This window comes from Phascolarctos cinereus, unplaced genomic scaffold (genome assembly GCF_003287225.1).
Source record: "Phascolarctos cinereus isolate Bilbo 61053 unplaced genomic scaffold, phaCin_HiC Scaffold_1;HRSCAF=81, whole genome shotgun sequence".
Classification (NCBI taxonomy): Eukaryota; Metazoa; Chordata; class Mammalia; order Diprotodontia; family Phascolarctidae; genus Phascolarctos; species Phascolarctos cinereus.
In genome coordinates this window covers 182,249,427-182,258,588 of record NW_027555514.1, presented here as the reverse complement: position 1 = coordinate 182,258,588, position 9,162 = coordinate 182,249,427, and positions in this window count along the sequence as shown.

The window sequence follows — 9,162 nt, the reverse complement described above, 5'->3', positions numbered from 1 at the left end:
CATTTGCACTCTGAACTAGAGCTTCTCCATCGATAGTAGTAAAGCCTCTTGGTGAGCGTACATCTCTCTGCCTCAGGCCTTGCTTGATATTAATAATCAAAGGGTTGTGAAGTAAAGCTATCTCTGTTGTTGTATCTTTCAGAAAATCTAGCATAATTTTGACGTATGCATTGGAGATGTTTTGTTGGAGAAGAGCTTTTAGGGTAGCATTTTATTCTATTCAAACACTTTTTTCTAGTCAACAAACAGTAAGCACAGTGGGATCTTCTGTGTACTCACACTGACTGTAAAGGTGTAACCTTCTGTAGAATGGTATTTGCCAAAGCTCTTCCGTCTTCTTCACAAACCTTCACAAAGGGTGCACTTGATGGCATGTGTGTAGATTTTTCTTATAAAAATAATCTAGTGATGAGAAAAATACATGGGGTTGGTAGTTTTAAATTTTCTCTTAGGCACTATTTTTGGTAATAATAAGGTTCAAAATTTTTTCCAAGCGTCTCTCATATACTTTGAGAATTTATTTCTTACTGTTTCAAAAATTGCATCACTTCCATTTGATTTCCCTGACTTATACTTGGTCTAGTATAGTTGTTTTTCCTGTCTTTATTTTGTGTAGTCCCTTTCTATTTCAATCAATCAACAAGTATTTATTACTTGTCTATTGCGTGCTGGACACTGTTTTAGGTTCTGAGGGTACAAAGATGAAAAATGAAACAGTTCCTGCTCTCAGGATACTTACATTCTGTTGGAGTAGTCTACTCATGTACTTCATTGGAGAATATGACATTACAGTCTCTTTGAAAGCAAAAAAGTATTTGCTATTATATAAATGAAAATAACTGAACAAAGTAAAATTTAAAAACCGAACAATGTGAAGTTGTAATGACCAAATATGGCCTGGCAAAAGACTTGAGAAAATGTGCCATCCTACCTTCCCTTCATTGCAGAAGTGGGAAATTACAGCTGTGGGATGTGCTATTAGATATTGATATTATTATTAGACGCAGGCCAAGTGCTGGCTGGTTTTACCCTTTCTCTCTTAAAGTTTTTGTTACAAGGAAAGGTTTGCTGTGTAGGGAAAGAGACGTTTGAAAATAAATGTAAAAATAAAAGGCATCAAATGTGTTACAAAAATATTTACAGAGCTCTCATTCTTATCTGTTGTCATCTTTTCAGTTTTCTCCTGAAATGCTCTCAGGATGAATTTGTTAAGTTGGATCTTTTGCCAGACTTTCTGTTAACTTGTTTTTCCTGAAACTGTTCTCAGGTTTTTAGTGAAGGGATAATGCAAATAATCTTCTACCATTCTCCTCCATAAGGATTCGCAAAGAAGCTTCGATTCTAAAATGGTTTTTCCCTTGCCTTCCTTATCTTTGCTGGATGAGAAGTTCAGGTGTTTGCTAAACGAGATGGTTTGTAGGCTTTTTGTGTCTCATTGTTATGGCAAAATATCAGTTAAATTTCTTTAGGAAATTGTGGTGGTCTATGTTGACATCTGTTCTTCTATGAATTTCCTCTTTTTTTTTTTTTGCATTAGTATCTTGCTTAAATAACTAAGTTGGAGTTGTCTCAATTTCCTACAATGACTTCCCCAGACTGGTATTGACTTTAATTGTTCCTCTAATGTGTTGGTGGTCTGACTATATAGAGATTCAAGAATGGGAGGCATTCCATGTTAGTAACTAGTCATTTATGTACACTAAAATATTATCAGTTTCATTTTATGTGATGTTTTTGTTCCCTGCTTGATAGCTCTCTATCTAGTGGCACATATCATTTTTGATTACTCCTCTTCCCATTGCTTACAAAATGCTTTTATTATGCTAGTGCTGTGAGATAGGGAATGCAAGAATTATTACTCCCATTTTAGAGATGAGGAAACTGAGGCTGACAGGTTCAGTAACTTGCCTCAAGTTATGTAGCTAGGACTGGAACTCAGGACTTCACTCTCCCTCCACTGTTCTTTTGACTATGCCATGAACTATGCTATGAAGTGAATTAGTAATTGTGGTCCATTGTGTAGAAATGACCCCTCTGTCCTTTATCAGAAGGGGGAAAGAGCTGTTCTATTGGTACCTTAATATTTGCAATTTTTATTCGGATACGAGTGCCTAGGGGTAATGTTTTATTTCACTGAGGGAGGCAATAAGATAACAATTTAAGAGCTCAATATCCTCTGTAGATGTATAGCTAAAGTATCAAGTTTATAGATCTCTTTCTGAAGAATGGGGGTAAGACAAACACCTTGAAAGACTAAGAAACTTTTTTGGAGGGGAAGAAGTTTCCTTAGGACATTTTAGATGAGGGCTTCATTGCTCACAGGGTTCCAGGAATCCTTGTGGTCTCACTTGTGGCACAAGAGGTTCTGTGAAGAAGAAAACCACCCAAATACTCCCAAGCAGCAAAGGCTCCCTGACCTCTCTGTCACTTTCCTGCCCTTATCACTTTCTACCCACCAAATGCTCCTTTTCTCCTTGGCAGCTTTCCAAGACACTATCTCTTTGCGGGAGCCCTATCATTTTCACTCTTTTCTCTGGCCCCATCCTCCTTCACTGATTTTCTCTTAGCAGTCCCATGAATATGAAAACCATGTTTCAGATTCTGGAAATAGTCTGTCCTATTTGCCAAGTAATGGAAAAAATACTTTGTTAGACTACTCCAATGTATGTGGGTATGTGTATGTAAAATATGGGCACTATACCTATAGGTTCTCTTAGGCTAGCTGGAGAGGAAATACAGAGAAAAGAATCCTTTTAAGACTCTTAGATCTATATTGTTAGTTGGTGCCAGTCCTTCTACACTGGGTACTGGGGGAGACATGATTTAGTCTTTCTCTTCCTCAATTTCACACTGGCTTAGAGTGAATTGCTACATCTAGCTATGCCTCTTCATCCCTCTTTCCTACTGGTCCTATGTATGAGAAAGCTGGGTTGTGGAAGAAAATAGCCATGAGTTTGAAATGAAAATGGCAGGTTTGCAGATTGCTCTTCTGATGTTTGCTTTTTTTTTTCCTTCAGTAAGGAGCTTTAATATTTGATAATGTGTATTTTTTTTTAACATTGTTTGGTACTATTAGAAGTAGGAATAAAAAAAATACTTCCAAATTATTTAACTGCAAGATTCCACCAAAAAGTTTTCTTCAGAGTGAAAGTTATACAAGTTGAAAAATTTTGAAAACCTTTGGATTAGTTAAAGGAACTAGCTCTAGGACAGACTGAGTCAACCCAGTTTCCCTCCTTTCTCTTCTTTCTCCAGTACATGTCAGCCAAACCACCTGTGGCTATTTCACGCTGAGTAGTGCAATAGGGGTTTTGCTGTAACATGTACAGATCACCTTAAGTGGAGGCACCCTGTTTCTGAGAGAGACATCCTCTGTTCCCCATGGGAGTCAATAGCTTATTTCTATTGACTGTGTAAATGGAAAGAGAATGAGACTGACTGTCTCAGGCTGTGACTTTGCCGCCCACATTGCAGGATGAGAAGGCAGGATGTATTTTCCCAGAAGTAGGGTGCCTCCATCTTAGGTGATTTGGGAATACTCAAGAAAGCCCCCATTATTTTAGAATTAAAAAACTAATAGAATTTAGATTTAGAAGGAAACAGTCACTGTTTACTCTCATACCTTCATTTTTCATTTAAAGAAATTGTTGTTTGTCCTTCTTTCTCGAAGAGGACCAATGATATTAGGAGGAGGAGGTCTTGACTTGCAAGTAAATTGGATTTAAGTGAGGTAGAGCTGTAAAAGGTCATCAGCATCACTGTCTCCTCCAGAGTCCAGTGGTAAGACATAGGTCAAGATGACTGGTGATGGCCCCAGATGCAGTGGGAAATCTTGGCCTTTTTAAGCTAAGGTCTTTCCCATGGCTCAGTTTGTCTGAGGCAACACCCATTTTATTGATTAAAGGCTAGCAAAAGATAGCCTAGTTTGCCTTCACAAAAAAGTTAAGGAAATACAGGCCCAAGGAGAAATGACTTTCTCAAGATTCCATAGGTGTTAGGTAGCCAAATCAGGACTGAATTCAGTCCAGTGTTCTGACTCAGTGGAATTGGGCTTGACCAGCCAGTCCTCTAATGCCATCAAGGAATTCCATTCAATCTATCCTTTGATTCCATTAAAGAATTTCTCTTGCCTGTAAATAACAAAATGAAAACCCTTCTTTGCACTTAGTTTAGGACTTTAACACTGTTTTTCCTCCCTCTATTATCTGATCCTAAACTTCTCTGATTTGTCAACTGGGCTGAGGATAAATCAATCATTAGAGGTGTCCTGATTAACCTCTATCTCTGCATACAATGAAAGAAATGACCTAGTTCAGTGACCTACTGATTACTAGTATTGGTCAAGGTATAAAACAGGGAGACATGTTCTTGCCAAAGATATTCTCAACTGATCCAGTGCAGAGTTTAGGTTGAAGAATGAAGCTCAATGGATAGTGAGATTTTCCAGATGACCATATTTATAGACAACATTGTGCTGGTTGCACCAAGCCCTGAAATTCTGCAGTCTCCTGGGTGAGAGCCACAACCACTCAAAAGAGTTTGGTTTAACCATCAACATATTAAAAACCAACTGGGGGCAGCTAAGTGGTGCAGGGGGATAAAGCACCAACTCTGGAGTCAGGAGGACCTGAGTTCAAATCTGGCCTCAGACACTTGCCACTTACTAGTGTGTGACCCTGGGCAAGTCACTTAACTCCATTGCCTAGCAAAAACAAAAACCAATTGGATAGGGGCAGCTAGGTGGCACAGTGGATAGAGCACTGGCCCTGGAGTCAGGAGGACCTGAGTTCAAATCTGGCTTTGGACACATAACACTTACTAGCTGTGTCACTTTGGGTAAGTCATTTAACCCTAATTGCCTCATATAAAAAAACAAAAAACCAACCAAACAAAAAAACCCAACTGGATAAAGGACATCTATCATTCAGTTTATGACATGTGGCAACCTATATATTTTATCCATCTAGCTAGATGATGATAGGTAGATTTCATGTATTTATAAATATTCATTTATTATTATTATCATTATTAATATTATTATCACACCATTCTAGCCTTCCAATACCTCTTTAGAAACTGACATTGTCAAGTTCTTTTCAACTGTAATTTTAATAAGTATGTATTCTACACCTTCATTCAAGTCATTGGTAAAAATACTAAACAGCACAGGAACAAAGATCCCTGTGTCATTCCTCCTCTCAAATGCTCGATGTTCAAGTGGATATGTGAACACATTGACATAGATATTCCCTTCAGTGAAGCGCTTCCTTCTCCATATCTTTCTATCAGTTTATTATGGAAAGTTCATACAACATACTGAGTACCTTCTTCGCTTTCTCTTGGCATTATGGGTACACCAATAGGCCATTCATCCATTGTACTTTCTTCTTGCTAGATAACTAAGTTATCTTCTTTTGGTATACATTCCTTTGACGGCATGCTTTGCTTCTGTTCTTGAGAGTTCTGAATTTGTTATGTATTGTTATTTGGTCCATGAACCTTTCCATTGCTCTTTGAGTGATATTCTTTCTTAAGAGATTGTATTGGCAACTCCTTCATGAGAAAACATTTTCTACTGATGCTGGAAGAGGAAACTATTTCTCTAACTAGTTTTCCCTTAATTTCCCCTGATTAGAGTCTGTTACCTGGCTCTGGGGTCCTGGTTACTCGTGGGGTAGAGATTGGCTCTATAATTTCAGTGAGAGGGCCGGAGGGGATTCCTTTTCCATAATCTGTGGTCTCATGTGATTTAGAAATTCCATTGTACACATCTGAAGAATTTGGAGGGCAAAGGAGAAGGAGTTTTGGGAGATAGTTGAAGGCAAATGGCTACCTGTAGGAATGCTTTGCTTTTTGTCCTTCCATTTTTATATCTTCAGAACTTGTGTGGCCATAGGATGTTGAGTGTCTGGGTCTTGTGCATGTGTGTGGTTATGACAAGAGAAAGAAAGACTTAGGTGATTGGACTTCTAGAGTCATACATTTCATATATTTTTATTTAGACTAATAATTCCACTTCATGCCTGAGGTAACTCTGAACCCGGACAGCATGGAGTCTGGATTTAGCACTAGATAGCACCCTATCTGTATTCAAGTTAAATGCCTTCTGGTGGTCAGTGGGGATACTGCATCCTTAGGAAGGTTGTACGTGTATGTATGTACCTGGGCAATGCAGGTATTCCCTCCTTGATATAATTAATATTATAACAGGCTGGCTTTGTGGGGCTTAAGGAAGGTAGGTCACAGCCAGTTTGGACTTACACTCTGTGGAATGCCATAACTTCAATGTCCTGTGACATAACCCTGGGACCCAGGGGATGGGACTTAGAACTGGACTTGTGATTTCACTGTTACAGAACATTCCTTGGATGACTAAACTCCTCTTACCTGTGCAGATCAGCCCCTTCTCTGCAACTCATAGTTGTTGTTTGTCTTTGTTTTTGAAGAGGACCAATGTCATTATTGGTGATGTTTTGACTTGTGAGCGAATTGGATTTAAGTGATACAGAGTTGCACAAAGTCATCAGTCTCACTCTCTCTTCTTAAGTCTCAAGGTCCAATGGCAAGACAAAAGTCAAGATGACTGGCTATGGCCCAGGATGCAGTGGATGACCTTGGTGTCTTAAATGACTGACCAAGCTCTAAGTGCTCCACAGTGCCTACTGCAGCTGCCTTCATTGCTGTTGGAACAAATTATTCTCATTCACCCATTCTACTGGGGAAAGTCTTCACATGTTTGGGGTAAACATCTCCCTAACTCACTGTTGGGTTTAAGGTCTGTTGGTTACCCTCAACCTGGTCTAGCCCATCTGCTGAGAGGGTTTACTGAGTGTGGCCTCTGCACATACTACAGTCTCTTGGAGCCACAGGTGAGAGTTCGGTGAATCAGGTAGACATGAAAGATGGATGAGCAGCCCTGAAAAGGGCTTGGCAAGCCCTCACACCAGAGATGCTAGTCCCCTTGAACACCCTGTATACTTCAACTTAAAGTTATATATACATATATATGTCATATATACATATGCATGTGTAGAGATATAGTTAGCATTGTAGTTATATATATGGGTATATGTGTGTGTGTGAATATATGTACATATATACACACATGCACACATATACATACCCATATGTGTATATGTATAGCATTGAATGATCTCTCCACAGAACTCAAAGAAACTGGGCATTTGTCCATCCAGATCCTGTTTCCAGTCACGTAGTTAGGTCAGGCTCAGTCCTAGGGAGTCTGGCCACTAATGAAAAAGAGATCCTTTTCTTCACTCTCCTCTACAGTTTCTGACAGTGCAAGCCCCCAGTGATGAGTCACACTTGACTGGAAGCAGAATTCCAAAGTTCCCACGTGGTTGATCAGAAGCAAAGAATATCTGAACATGCTCTTTCCAAGCCATATTTTCCACATATGCACACACATTCCATGTACATGCATATTCACATTCATATACATGTGTATATACACCTAGACATATGTATATGTGCATGTACATATGCTTGAGTTTTGTCTTGGAGTCAAGAAGAGCTAGCTCTTGTCTCTGATCATACTAACCATGTAATTCTTGATTAATTACTTGATTTCCTAAGATAGTAAATTGCAGAACAGTTCATAATCTGCATTGGTCATTTTCCTCAGTGAAAATTCTTTGCACCAATGAAATCATAGGTCTAGAACCAAAAAAGAAATTGGTGCATACACTTGAAAAATGGTGTTATGTGACTTCAGTGATTGGAAATATGACTTGGTACTCAAATGTAATATCCTATACAACTGTTTTATAGCCCTTACCCCCAGCTGATTCTGGGCCAAAGTTAGACAGCTGGACCCAATGACCCACAGAGTTCCAAAGTAACATTAAGTTAATTATAAAAAGTCTTCCTCCTCACCACCCCTTGGAGTCATCAGGGCATAGGCTTTAGAATGGGAAGTAAAGGGAGTGGTCTATCTCCATAGCCATCTTGGAAGGGGAATGGCCACCTGCAAAAGTGATAACCTCTTCAGGCAGAGGAGTGATTCTTGCTCAGAGCAAAGCCATGTCACAGAGTGGCCTTGTATGACTTGGGGAGGCAGGATAGTTGTTTTCCCAGACTTAGACATCCCAATCCTCCCCTGAGACTGGGGTAGAGGGAGGAAGGGTATGGGTTTTAGCCAATTAAATTGTGAGTGAAGGAGGACTGCTTGATGATTCAGGAGCAGGTTTCAGTGTCCAGACTGTGCCCCCTTCAATTGAAGGTTTGTAGGGTGCTTGTATGGTTAAGGATGGAGTCTTGTGATGGTCCTCCAATGAAAGGTCATGACATATATGGAGGCAGTGAAGAAGAGATTATGTTATGAAAGAGAGCTTTGTTGTCTTTTGACTATAAATTTTGCAAATTAACTATAATTGTTCAATTTTTTGATGTGTTAGAGTGAGGCAATAATTGTAGTTAATATTATTTATGATACTCTGGGAGCATTTCATTAATTGCTTTGTTCACAGAATAGTTGAAGTTTTTATGGTCATAATTTAAATAGTGGTGCTATTATTTATACTTTCTAGGATTGTATTTACATATGTCCCTTCCTGGACTGCCTTGTTATATTAGAGGAACTGGTGTAGCTCAATAAAACTATGAGCTATGCAAGCTCACCCAAGACATACAAGTTACGGTGGAGAGTTCTGACAAAAGGTGATTCACTGAGAAGGAAATGGCAAACCACTCCAGTAACTTTGCCAAGAAAACCCTATGGACCAGAAGGGCCTGGCATGCTATGGTCCAAAGGATCATGAAAAGTTAGACATGACTGAACAACTGAACTGCAACAACATTTACATGTATGTTACATACAAATGTAATGAAATCAGAGATCCAATCCCAACCTCTATCAAAAGACCTTTCTTCATAAGTTTCTTCTAATTTTTAAAAAAGCTATTTAGTATTTAAATTAACTGCTTCTCCTCATTAGAACCATTTTCATAGAGAAAACAAGTATTGAAACTGCCACCATCCTGGTGTCGGCCCTCGTCTCTTTATACGTAGACTATTACCAGAGCCAACTGATTAGTCTCTGCGCCTCAAATCTCAAGCCATTCCAGTCCATCCTGCACTCAGCTGTCCAGCTGATCTTTCCAAAGCACAGGTGACTGGGTCACCCATGCTCCCACCCTCACA